At 49.8% G+C, this 12754-nt stretch overlaps 1 protein-coding gene and 1 pseudogene across 1 annotated transcript in view; one reads left to right on the top strand and one right to left on the bottom strand.

Moving 5' to 3' along the window:
- LOC120846180 (proto-oncogene tyrosine-protein kinase ROS) overlaps positions 1-12754 on the bottom strand; it is a 614259-nt gene that overhangs the window by 404868 nt on the left and 196637 nt on the right. The window lies entirely within an intron of this gene.
- On the top strand, positions 1511-2130 carry LOC115328758 (annotated as a pseudogene).

Here is a 12754-nt window from a genome sequence, read left to right as displayed (position 1 = left end):
AAGTGCAGACAACTTGGCGAAGTACCGAACAAATCGTCTGTAGTAGGCACAGAGTCTGAGGAATCTTGTCGCGGCCTTCTTGTCAGACGGCGGCGTAAATGCAGCTACGGCGCGGGTCTTCTCGGGGTCAGGGAGAACACCTTTGTTGTTCACGACGTGGCCAAGGAACGTAAGTTCACTATAGGTGAATCGACACTTTGTTTGCTTGAGTGACAGGCCAGCGGTCTTGATGGCTTGAAGCACGGCTCTAAGTCGACTCAGGTGTTCGTCAAAATCACGTGAAAATACCACGACATCGTCCAGGTAGACAAGGTAGCTCTGTCATTTCAGACCTGCCAGCACCGTGTCCATGAAACGCTGGAAGGTGGCTGGTCAAATCAAAGGGAAGGATTCTCTTTGATTGAAACAGCAATGTACTGGCGTTTATTCGTTAGTTGGTAGCCATCTTGGAGAGTGTTACAGTTGCCAGACCAAGCCAGATTTATGGCTAGATTCCACTACAGTATACACTTCATTTATCCCCCTGAGAAAATAGTTTTGACAAGACTGCCACACTAAAAGTATGCTGAAAATGTCCGATAGGTAGAAGAGTTCTCTTTCACACCAGTTATCCCCCTGAGATAATAAGGCTCAAAGATTTAGTTTGCTCTGATACATTCCGTTAACTTGCAATGTTTCTTTGAAAAACCAAAATTCCTCATCAAAATTTCGTTAGAAAGGAAAAGTTTTCTACACTGCAAAGTCCGAAAGATGACGAGGAGCGCGACGAACTCTTGTCGGATAACGGCGCCCGGCACTGTTTGGTTGGATCGCTGGCGGTGCAGATGGGGCCAGAGATGAGCGATGGTCTAAAGAGATGCGATTGCCAGGGTTGGATGGAGGGGACCTTGGGTCTTTGATGTCCAGGTCTTCTCGTCCAGGCGTGATGATCACTTGCGACGCATCCTTGAAGAAGGCGGCGTTTCGCGTTATGACTTTCCCATTGCGAGAGGCCTTGACGCGAGGTCCATGAACCTCAATGACTGTGTAGGGCTTGCGGTCGTAGAACGGAGTGAACTTGTCCTGTCTGCAGATTACAATTTTACCGGGTACAAACTTGTGATGCTGAGTGTGCCGCCGTGCATCAGCGTGCATCAGCAAATTCTTTGTTGTATCTTTTCCTGGGTTCGTCGTTTCTTTGTGCCTTGATGTGAGTAGGGCTACTGTTGGCTGGGTCGGGGATTACCGGAAGTAGGTTGCACACTGTGCGCTTGAAGAGGAGCTCAAACGGTGAAGTTCCTGTAGAGCCATGTGGGGTGGAGCGGTAGGCTAGCAAGAAGGATTGTAGCTCGTCCGTCCAGTCCTTGCCCCCGATTCTGCTTGCCAAGACTAGCTTGTTGAGCGTTCTCATAAATCTCTCTACCTCACCGTTTGCCTCGGGCCAAAGTGGCGTGACACGGTGGTGTTTGAACCCGAATTCTTCAGCGAATCTTGAGAAGTCTCCGCTGTGAATTGGAGGACCATTGTCAGTCTTCAGCACCGTTGGAATGCCGAACTGGGCGAAAATGGTACGTAGTTTGCTGATGACAACTGGTGCGGCAAGTGTTCGCAGAATGCTTACTACTGGGTATTATGAGTGGTCGTCGATGAGGACCACTGCGTACTTGCCATCAGGAAATGGTCCAGCGAAGTCTAGAGACTACTCAGCCCAAGGACACTCCGGTAGTTTGGACGCAGGCAGTGGATCGCGGTGGTGTTGAGATGTTGCCGCCTGGCAGGCAATGCAGCTCTTCACAATACTGTCCACAAGCTTGTCTATCCCAGGAACCAGACCTTGCTTCGCAGCAGTTGTTTTGTTTTGACGATTCCTTGGTGCCCCTTGTGTGCAAGGTGGACTGCCTTATGCTGTAGGTTGGTAGGTATTACAATCCGCGTCTCTCGCAGGATCAGTGCTTCTTTGGACACGCTGAGTTCACTCATTACTCGGGAAAATGGACGGAGAAGTTCATCCTTCCAGGCCTTTTTGTCGAGTTGCGGCAGTTGCAAGCTTTGGTCACCTTGGTCAGCTGGGGGTCTGCCTTGGTTTACTTTAAGACATTTTCCAAGGTCATGGCGCATGGTAGGCTGTGCTGTACCATGCAGGCCACGTAGTCTTCTGACATCTTTACAACGCTGCGAAGCTTGTCTTTCTTGTCTGGTGGGGTCTGTGATTGATGTCGAGTCAAGTAATCACTGGGATTAGTTGACCCCTTGGTGTGTGCGACGTCGAAGCTGTATGGCTGAAGTCGAAGCGCCAGAAGTTCGATCCTCGCTGACGGAGAAGAACGTGGGTTAGACAGGATGTTGATGAGCGGTTTGTGGCCGGTGAGCACTCGAAAGTTGGTGCCGAACAAGTAGATATGGAAGTGCTCGATGCCCCAGGCCACAGCCAACATCTCTCGTTCTATCTGAGAGTACCGCGTTTCCACAGCCGTCAAGGCTCGGCTTCCGTAGGCAACTACCCTAGTTCCAGCTGCAGAGGACTTGTCGTATGGTGTATTGAAATACTTCTGCTGCTGAGTTGATACCAAAATTCAGACGTTTGTACCTGAAGAGTCCGGCGTGTGTCGAGAAAGTTGTTATTGGCCGGGAGTCTTCGTGCGACTCAAGCTGGTGGTACCCTTCCTTGAGGTCGAGTTCGGAGAACACCGTTGCTCCATTGAGTGCTGTGAGGATGTCGTCAACTGTTGGCGTGACGTGCCACTCACGGCAGATCGCCTCGTTGGCGCATCGCATGTCTACGCACATCCGCAAAGCTTCCTGGTCGTGTGGCTTGGGCAGTAGAACAACCGGAGACACCCACAGTGTTGGCCCTTCTGTCTTCGCAATGATGTCGAGTGCTAGCAGCCTATTCAGTTCTGCCTCTAGTGGTTTCCTCATGGCAAAAGGGATACGACGGTGAGGTTATGCGACTGGTGGCACACTGTCATCCACATGCAGGCACACCTGTTGGTCTCAAAGGCATCCAACTCCTTTGAAAAGCTGGGGTACTGTTGCTGAATATTGTTTTCCGTCAGGGTGTCTTCGACATTGTAGGTGATGTGGACTAAACCCAGACGTGAGGCTGCAGAAAAACTCAGAAGGGCTGGATGATCACCGTTGACAACAAAGATTTCGTCTGTGCCTTCCTGAGCTTTGTATTTCATGGTCACGGACAGCTTGCCAACCACTGGCAGTGGGGACGCTGCACCGTATGCGAAAAGTTTCGCACCTGTTTGCTCCAAGCTGTGGCGGAGCCCGAGTTTCGTCAGGTCACTTGATCCCACGGTTGACACAGTAGCTCCTGTATCGAGGGTGAATTCTACTGGTGTGCCGTTGACCTCCACGATCACTCGCGGTGACTTCGAGATGTCGCGTGAAGTGTCAGTTGCGAAAGTGTACTCGTCGCTGTCCGAGCCAGCGTTCTTACGTATAGCACGGACGGTGACTGGAGCAGACCGACATACTTTGGAGAAGTAGCCAACCTTCTGGCATGACCTGCAGGACTTGCCTCTGTCTGGGCAGCTGGATCGACCACCGTCGTGCGGCCACGATCCTCCACAGTTGTAGCATGTTGGATCCGGGTGTTGACGGCGTGAATTATCACGAGGCTGTGATGGGGTTTTCTGGTAGCGCTTGGACGGGTGGTGGTGCGAAGACGGCTTGGCGTTCGCTGCTATCGCTGCCATTGTGTTCTAGTACGGCTGCTGCTGGCTTCCTTGTTCTATCAAGGTGACGTTGTGCTCCACCTCCTCAAATAACCTGCCCTGTTTGAGGATTCCCTCCAAATCGAGGTCATGCTGCATGGCATAGCGGCGAAGGCGTAAAGATGTTGTAGACAGCAGGATCTGGTTTTTGATTTCTATGTATAAATCGGCGAAGGCGCAGTGTCACGCTAGCTGGCGTAGTTTGGCGTAAAACGAGTCAAGGGACTCTCCTTCTACCTGCTTGGCTTGCCGGAAACGGTAGACCTCGAAGGTTGTGTTGACCCTTGGAGCGAAGTAGGCGTCCAGCTTCTTGCGTGCTGCGGTGTAGAGCAGGCTTTCGCCAGCGGTGCTTGAGACAGCTGACACTGTTGCCGCAGGTGCGGTCGCGGGAGGTTCGGGAAGCGCGCAGTAGGTGTCATGGATTTCCTGCCCGATGTAGTGTAGCAGCAAAGCGGTCTTACGGGCGTCACTTGTGATGCCGCAGGCCACCACGAAGTTCTCGAAGCGTCTCACCCACTTCAACCACTCGGTGCCGACGTTATTGGCGTCAGTGGCACACGCGTTGAAGGAAAACGTGGGGAGCGTGCTCTGCTCCATCCCGTCAAACAAGATGTCCGTTGTTGAGTGTGGAGGGATCCGTGCGGTTCAAAATCGCTGCTGTGCGGTTTTTGCGTTGTATAACGCATCCTCGTCGCCATTGTAATGTTGGAGGTGTAGAAAAAGGGAAGGAATCCCTTTGATTGAAACAGCAACGGGTAGCCATCTTGGAAAGTGTTACAGTTGCCAGACCAAGCCAGATTTATGGCTAGATTCCACTACAGTAGACACTACAGTGCAGTACAAAGTCCGAACGGGATCACTTTCAATTCGTACAGCCCGTCGGGAGTGACGAAGGCAGGTTCTCACGGTCGCGTTCGTCGACTTCAATCTGCCACTAACCAGTCTTCAGGTCCATCGACGAAAAATATCGGGAGTGGCGCAGTCGGTCTAACGTATCGTCGATGCGGGGGAGCGGATAGACATTCTTCTTCGTCACAGCGTTTAGTCGACGATAGTCCACGCGGAACCGCAGGGTCCCGTCCTCCTTCTTTACAAGGATGACCGGGGACGCCCACGGACTTCTTGAGGGCTGAATGATGTCGTCGTGGAGGATTTCCTGGACTTGATCTGGAATCACCTTCCTTTCCGTTAAGGAGACTCGATAAGGCGACTGGTGGACAGGGAGCGCGTCGTCGTCGGTAATAATGCGATGTTTCGCCATTGGTGTTAGGCGAACTTTCGACGACGTGGCAAAACAATTCCTGTATTCGGCGAGGAGATCAACCAGTTGCCGGCGCTTAGGAGCTGGGAGCTCAGGGCCGATGTCTAGCTGCGGCGGCGACGTGCTCTTCTGCTGTGATGACGAGGTTTCTTCAGAGATTGTGGTGACGACGGCTGGCGCTTGAAGCTCTTCGACGTGGCCCACGGTGGTAACCTTCGTTAGGTGCTGCGGCTCCCCTCGAAAGTTTGTCACGAGAACGGTTGTACGTCCTTCTTGGGGATCCGTTACGCCTCGTGCGACGCCAATTCCTCTCCCCAGGAGCAGTTGAAGGTTGCCTTCCAGGACAACTTCGCCGCAGGTAGCTGTATCGGTCGCGACTGGTACGACAGCACTTGTTCGCGGCGGCAGGTTCACGTGGTCGCCGGCAACTCGGACGGCGGCTGACGCTGTTTGGGATTTTTCTGAAGGCGGAAGAGGCTTCCGCAGCGTCAATCTGTTCTCACCCAGGTCGATGACGGCGCCGTATTCACACAGAAAGTTCATGACGAGAATGATATCTCTGGAACAGTCTTGTAGAACGATAAATTTTACAGGGCACGTTTCGCCGTGAATTTCGACGCGAGCAGTGCAACTTCCGAGAGGCGTCATAAGGTGTCCTCCGACGGTTCGAATTTGTGGTCCTTCCCACGGCGTCGTAACTTTTCGCAGGCGGCGAGAGAGCCTCGCACTCATGACTGAGTAGTCTGCTCCGGTGTCCACGAGTGCCGATGCGTCGTAGCCGTCGATAACAACGTTTAGGTTGTTGGACACCGTTGCAGGCGCGTCGTTGCGATGCACGGCGTCGGGAGAGTGGGAGTGCTCCAGCGTTGTTGGAGGCTCTTTACTTTGGTCGTCTTCGGCAACGCCACCTCCAGGCGTTGCCGCACTTAGTTTTCCCGGCGACTCAGAGGAGACAAGCTCTCTCGGCGGGGTCGTGGTGCTAGAGACGCTGAACGTCGTGGCGATGGTGAGCGAGATTCACGGCGGAGAGACGGCACTGCGGAGGGCGAGTGTCGGAGGTACTCCTCGATGTCGCGAGGGCGTTCGCCGTACCTCGGGCGTGGGTCGTCCGGGTGGAAACCACGCAGCCCAAGTCGACGGTAGGGGCAGCCGCGGTAGATGTGGTCGGCTTCCCCGCAGTGATAGCAGAGCGGGCGTAGGTCGGCAGTTCGCCGCACGTCGGTCTTCCTCGTCGAGGGTCGCTCCGGGCGGACGTAGTGGGCTTGTTCCTCCTGACGCTGAGGATACTGCGACGTTTGGGCGTCTCTTCGGGGTGGCGCCGGGGCTGGTGGGGAGCTTGCGGCGGTCGTCGGGCCACGGCGGCGTAGCTCAACGTCGGTTCTCCTAGCTGGCGTCGTCACGTTGATGGGAATTTTAGGTTGTACCGCACGTTTGACTTCCTCGCGCAGAACCTCGGCGATGGAAAGTGTCGCTGGACAACTCGAGGCTGGCAGCAACCTGCTGAGTTCCTCCCGGACGACGTCCTGGATAATTACGCGGATGTCCGGGGTTACGGGAGAGGTTTAGCCGCTAAACAGGGTGGATGCAGCGACGCCTAGATGTCGTTGGTAGTGGGAAGCGCGCGCTTGGAGGGCGCGCTCGATGTTGGTCGCCTCCGGGACGAAGGCTTCGACGGTGGTCGGTGGGTTGCGGACGAGGCCTCCGAAGATGTCATTCCTTACACCTCGCATCACGATCCGCAACTTCTTTTCGTCGGTGGCTTTAGGGTCGGCGCGAGCGACCAGGTGTAGGACATCCTCGACGAAACTGGTGATGGTCTCGTTTGCGTGCTGGGTCCTCCTTCGAAGAATGTCCTCGGCCCTCTCCCGTCGATAATGGTTGGTGAAAGTCCGTCTCAGCTCATACTTGCAGGCGGTCCACGAGATCAACGAAGCCTCGCGATCCTTGAACCAGTGCTTGGCCGTCCCTTCGTGCGCGAAGTAAACATTCTGCAGGCGCTGTTCGTCCGTCCATCGATTGCGCTGGGCCACTCGATCGTACTGTTGTAGCCAGTCCTCGATGTCTTAAGGCTCACCACGGGAGGACGCGTGCGTACGGGCAGCGCCGGGTAGGACAACGACGGGCGGTGTGGTCACTATTGGTATCTTCTTCCTCCGGTTCTCGGGCAAGAGACCCAATTCGGGGGACTGGCCTCTGGTACGACGGCTTCTTCGGGCTTCGGCGTCTTCGGTGAAGGGTAGCCTTCCAGGGCTGAGCACGTCGCTTGGCATGGTTGTCTTCGGAGGGGTACGCTCAACGGACATAGAATGCAATATCCTGCACCTCCACCAAAATATCACGAATGACAATTGATGAGGCGATGGTAACTGAAGGAACTAAACGTTTAATGGGGCGAACTTGTGCCCAAAAATAAAAAGGGAACAGAACAAAGCAGAGCGTCGCGGGCGTCGAAGTTGGCGTGATAGAAGAGTCGAACGCTGGGGCGAAACTGACTGCAGCTCGCCACGCGGAGCCCCTTATGCACGCGCGTTAGCTTCTGGAACAATCAGTCTAGAAGGTTCGACGACTTGAACATTCGGAACTTGATCATACGAGAATGTTCTCGAACTCACGAGAACGCAATGTTGAAAGAAAAATAAAAGAACACTTCACTGACTGGAATCGAACCTATACTTTCCGCGCCACAGTCAAGAGCGGTAACCACTCGGCCATACACGCGGTCGCTCGCCGACGCGCGTGGCAATATGAAAGCTCTTGTTTGACTTTTAAGCCACAATAAACTTATATTGAATGGAGCAAACTTGGACTAAATATACCGAAGGTTCCTTCTTACTTTGAATAAAAACCCGGCGTAACTCGTACCTTCACTCTAAAATTATTCGTACGGTGTTAAATTGGAAGCAATTTCTACTTTAGTAATAATGGCAATGATGTTCTTTACTGTAACTACACTCGTGAGCCTGCATTTTTGCAGTGGAAGTCAGTCGTGGCCAGAGCTGAATCCACAACTCGTACCAGGACTTATCAAAGGTGAGCATGTGTAGATCAAAGTGCAATAGCGATGACATTTTTGGATTGCGCTGTACATTATTGTGCAAAAAAACAGTGATATTTTTCTTTCTTAAAAATTGAGAATCCCAAGATGCTTTGGGCTGTAATTGGTTTGAGGAATTTAATCGCATGCTGTGTGGTTGAAGGTTAACGAAGGAAAAATCACATAAACAGCTTGCTTAAAATTGTATAAAAAAACATATTTGATGCTCCGCGACCTGTTTTAAGAAAACGTTCACAAGAGAACAAATATTCGACCGGAGAACTTCTCCCATTACCGAATTTCACTGCTTGACGTATGCACGCTTTGGGATTTTTGTCGTCTGACACCCTACATCATTATTTTTAAAGAAACGAATAGGCCAAAAAAGTTCGCACCTGAAAGAAAAGTAATATGTCTTGCACTGTAACCAATATCAAGAATTTAAGTGTCCATATTCGACAAGAAATATGGAGAGCACAGCGCACTGGGAGTTTTCATCATAATTCACGCATCATTTCGGGATTGATTTGTTAATTTTGATAACATATATATATAATAATATATAAAAACATTGAAACTCTACTTGAAAGTGTCACGAAACGTCTTAACGTTTTATTTGAAGACATGAAAAAAAAAAAAAAAAGAAAGAAAGGAAAATAGCGATTGTTTAAGCATGCAAACCCCGTCTGATGGAAAAAACGTCAGCTTCGCCTCGACAACTTCCGTTGTCAACAACTCGAAAGTAAAAAAGAAATCGGCCATGCTTGCCCTCTGCCCCCTTTTACAGAGGGCCCCTTCTCGGGCAAAAATGCAAATGTACGAGCGCAAAACTCCACTCTACAGCAGAAACGCTGCTCTCCCTCTCCCCGTCGTGCCTCACACACGGCGAGCCTCTCTCTAGCTCTCCCCACCCCCTTCTCCCCTGTAGGCCGCCGCTGTTCCGAGAAACTCGCGCAACACCTCCTAGAAGAGAAGGCCGTAGCGCTCCGAGTGGTTACGTCACAATGTCGGAGAAGGAAGGCCATAGCGCAACTACGTGAGAAAAATATCTGGCATCGACGTGAAGAAAAACGTCTCTTGTCGAGCGGCGCGGAGTGTTCGTGAGCGTTTATCCAACATTAATCTATGTTTTTAAAGCGCAGTATTGTACAATTTATTATATTTGTAATATAAACATAATATACAACGCTCTTGCCAAGGTTGCAAGTCCCAATTTTATATTTATGATTATCCCCGTAACCGCGGGACTACGTGCAATCCCGCAGATCCTTACACTTCTCGAATGAACCGGTCCGCTGCGACGTTTTCTTCGCTCGTGCGGGCTCCGACTCTGGTAAATTTACGTTGTGTGTGAGCTTCTGACTGTCTAAATAAGAACGCTAAAACTTTCAGAACGGAAGAGAAAAAAAAAAATCCAGTCATCGCCGCAGGGAGCGCACGCGAGCAAGAGATGGGTCGACGACGTTAAGCCTCCCACAATGCTGCCGCGGCTCTCCTGTGTGTGTGTGTGTGTGTTTGTTTCTTTCGATCTTTTTTCCGTCGTTTCTTGGTCGTCACCGCAGTCTGGGGTAGCTTTTTTGTATTCGCTTGATACTACGGCATTTACGTGGATTCGTGGAACAGGTCCGTCTACGGTTTGAGTGACATGTGTGGTAGCTAGCCAACGATGACATTGGTCGATTATCGATAGACCTTTCTTTCGAAAGAGAGAGACTTAAAGCTCGTGTTCAAATGTTTTCGTCACGGATATTGTGGGACGCATGGATACGATCGACAGGTTAGAAACAACTTATTTACGTGCTTTCTTGGTCATGTGGGACGCGAGTAAAGTGCTGCAGTCGTGTTGTTGTTTTTTTTGTTAGTGTTTTTCGTGATAGATTGGCATCTTGTTCGTCGTTATCCGTGTGGGGCTGCGTCGCCATTTGTAAATATGCGCGGTAATATTCTAGTTTTCACTGGAAGGTGAATAACAAGTTTGTGTGATTATGCAAAGTGCGTTGTTTGTGCTTATGTGTTTATTTATACTAGTGTTATTTTATTGCCTTTACCGCTTTTATACTAGAATCTTAACTGTATTAAGGAAATAGTATTATTGTATACAAAATAAGATGTTTTCTTCTAAGGCAGCTCGAGCCCATAGGGAGAAGTAAATTAGTTGACTGTAAATAGTAAGTTAAGTACCCCTGCCGCACGGAAAAGTTAATATATTTTCATTAATGATATGGGACACAATCAGCTCGCGGTCTTGAGTGATTATGCGAGCGCTGCAAGCTGACTTGTCGACCCCATGATTTCATTCGATCGAAATTAGCTTACTTTTGCCATGTGGCCGGGGTATGATGCAATAATTCAGTGACTGCACGCGATACCATCGCTTACATGATCGTATGTGACACTTGTCTTGCCGTGTCTGCGTTGACTACATCTAGCTGATTTTTAACTGTGATCTGTTTTGCTGTGTCCAATCACTGCGTGTCTCGCCATTTTGTCGAGGTATTTCTGTGTAAAATATGCATTCCTACAGCAATAATGGCGTGACTCAATGTTTTCTCTTATCCCTACCTCGTACCATTTCATACCGATTATTTAGCGGTGTAATATTTTGCCCGTGTAATAAAATGTTTTCGAGACCCCTTGCTATGTGCAGCTTTCATTTTAGCTAATAAAACAGGCGTATGTGACTAAAAGCGCGTTACGACGGTCGATCCACGCGCGTTGCCTTCGCTTCGACGCGCGCTCCCGATGGCCTTCCTTCGCGACGTCACGAGAAGAGCGCTACGGCCTTCTCTTCTAGGAGGTGTTGACTCGCGTTATCGTAGGAAGAGCGCTCTCCCCTCCTGCCCCCGCCCCCCTCCCTCACCCTCGCCGTCAACCCCTTGCCGACACCCGCCGTTGCGAAATACCCACGTGATCGCGCTGTGCGGACTCGCTCCCTCGCCTCCCTACTGCCGCCACCCGAAGTATGTTTGCCAGCTGTTATGTAGAGGCACTCCGTGCTTCTACAGAATAGGTCGCGCACATACTTTCATCTAGGCGCGGCTACGGGCGCCCCCGTTCTGAAAGAGCGCACATCTCCTCACACACGTCTCGCACATTGATTCCACTGAAAGCAAATAACCCGTTGCACATATTGCACAGCACACTGGCTGAAGGCAAATATCCTCCAACGTGCACTTGTATGAATGCAGCAGCTACCGCTGTCAATCGCAGCGCGCTGGTCGTTTGCAATTTTTACCATATAAAATGCTCTTTATATATATATATATATATATATATATATATATATATATATATATATATATATATATATATATGTATATATATATATATATATATTTGGAAAATGAAAAATTCGATTTATAGCCATGCATGAATTAGAACAAACTCAGCACATAAAAGAAAACAGATATGAAGTTTTCCATAGTTGCAGACTAAAAATAAATAAAACTTACAAGAAAAACAAAAAGTCCAGCGTTCACGACTCTGCTACAATATGAGTGAAGGGAAACAATATGAAAAACTGACGAATAGTAATACACAAGCCGGGTGAAAACTAAACTAAAAAGAATATAACACGTCATAGACATATACAACATTAGTTGCTACCAGTGCGTTCTAGGTTACACAGTGTCTCGACTTCACCAGTATATTAAAAGGAAAAACATTTTTTCTTAGTGTCTTTCTGGATATCCTTATCACCAGTAATGTATTTTAACTGCCAAGCAAAAACTCGCTTAGCTCAATTTCACCCAAAACCGCCACCGGAAACGCCGTCGAAGAGTTGAGCATAGCAGGGGAAATGAGCTGTCTTGCAATGCTTAAAAAACCCAGCCGTGGAAGTAGACGATTGAGCTGGGTTTGCCCGTTTTCTTCTGATCAGTGTTGTAGACGTTGCCGAAAAGAAACTAACGAACTACGTTGCTCGTTACTTGTAAAATAAAGGAACGCGTTAGCGACCCACGTTACCTCAAAATAAACGGAGCGCATTACCGTAACAGTGACCGATAAAAATTAGCGCACGTTATATTTGTGATACCTTTTATTTATAAATTGACTGTAACAGGGTCTGCCTGGCGACAGCGTTCTTCGATGCGCATGATGGTGTGCTTTTCACGCTGTCTGATTGGTCCCATGAGCTCGTAGCGTCGGCTGCGTCTGGACTTAAAGGGGCACTGACACCCAAAAGATCGTATTTATTTTTATTGTCTAAAACGATGCAAGTCGCAGTCATAGACACGCAAAAAAAAACCGCATCGCGAAAAAAAATTTTCCCGCGCGCCTCTTTATTTTTGGCGTTTGATTTTCCCGCCTCTCGCCTCCTCGCTTCTTTTGATCGGTGACGTCAAGAGTCATGAAATTTAGAAGCTTTGTAGGCGACATCTCTATAACATTTAATTACGTCAATCCTAAAACATGTTTTTTAACGCAATTGCGAACGCACTACGGCCCTTCTTTTTGAAATACCAAAAATCGGGAGTTCGTTGTGGTGCCGTCTCCTGGATTTGTATCCTCCAACGGAAAACAGGCGACACCGCTCAAAACTGGTCCGCCGCAACGCCGGCGCTCGCTCCTTTCCTCCTCGCTTCGGGTCGCCATGGCAACAGCAGGGAGTGGTGAAAGAAAGTGGACTCTCAGGACTCCGCAATTTTTGACGTCAAGGCACCGGCGCCGATCGCGCGGGAACTTCGAATTCGGCATTTGGAAATTGTTTTTTTACTTCACAAATACTGAATTCCCAAATTTCAAATTTCGAGG

Source organism: Ixodes scapularis, unplaced genomic scaffold (genome assembly GCF_016920785.2).
Source record: "Ixodes scapularis isolate PalLabHiFi unplaced genomic scaffold, ASM1692078v2 PGA_scaffold2__306_contigs__length_199485367, whole genome shotgun sequence".
Classification (NCBI taxonomy): Eukaryota; Metazoa; Arthropoda; class Arachnida; order Ixodida; family Ixodidae; genus Ixodes; species Ixodes scapularis.
The sequence above is the reverse complement of the archived record's forward strand: the minus strand, read 5'-3'. Positions and strand labels throughout refer to the sequence as shown.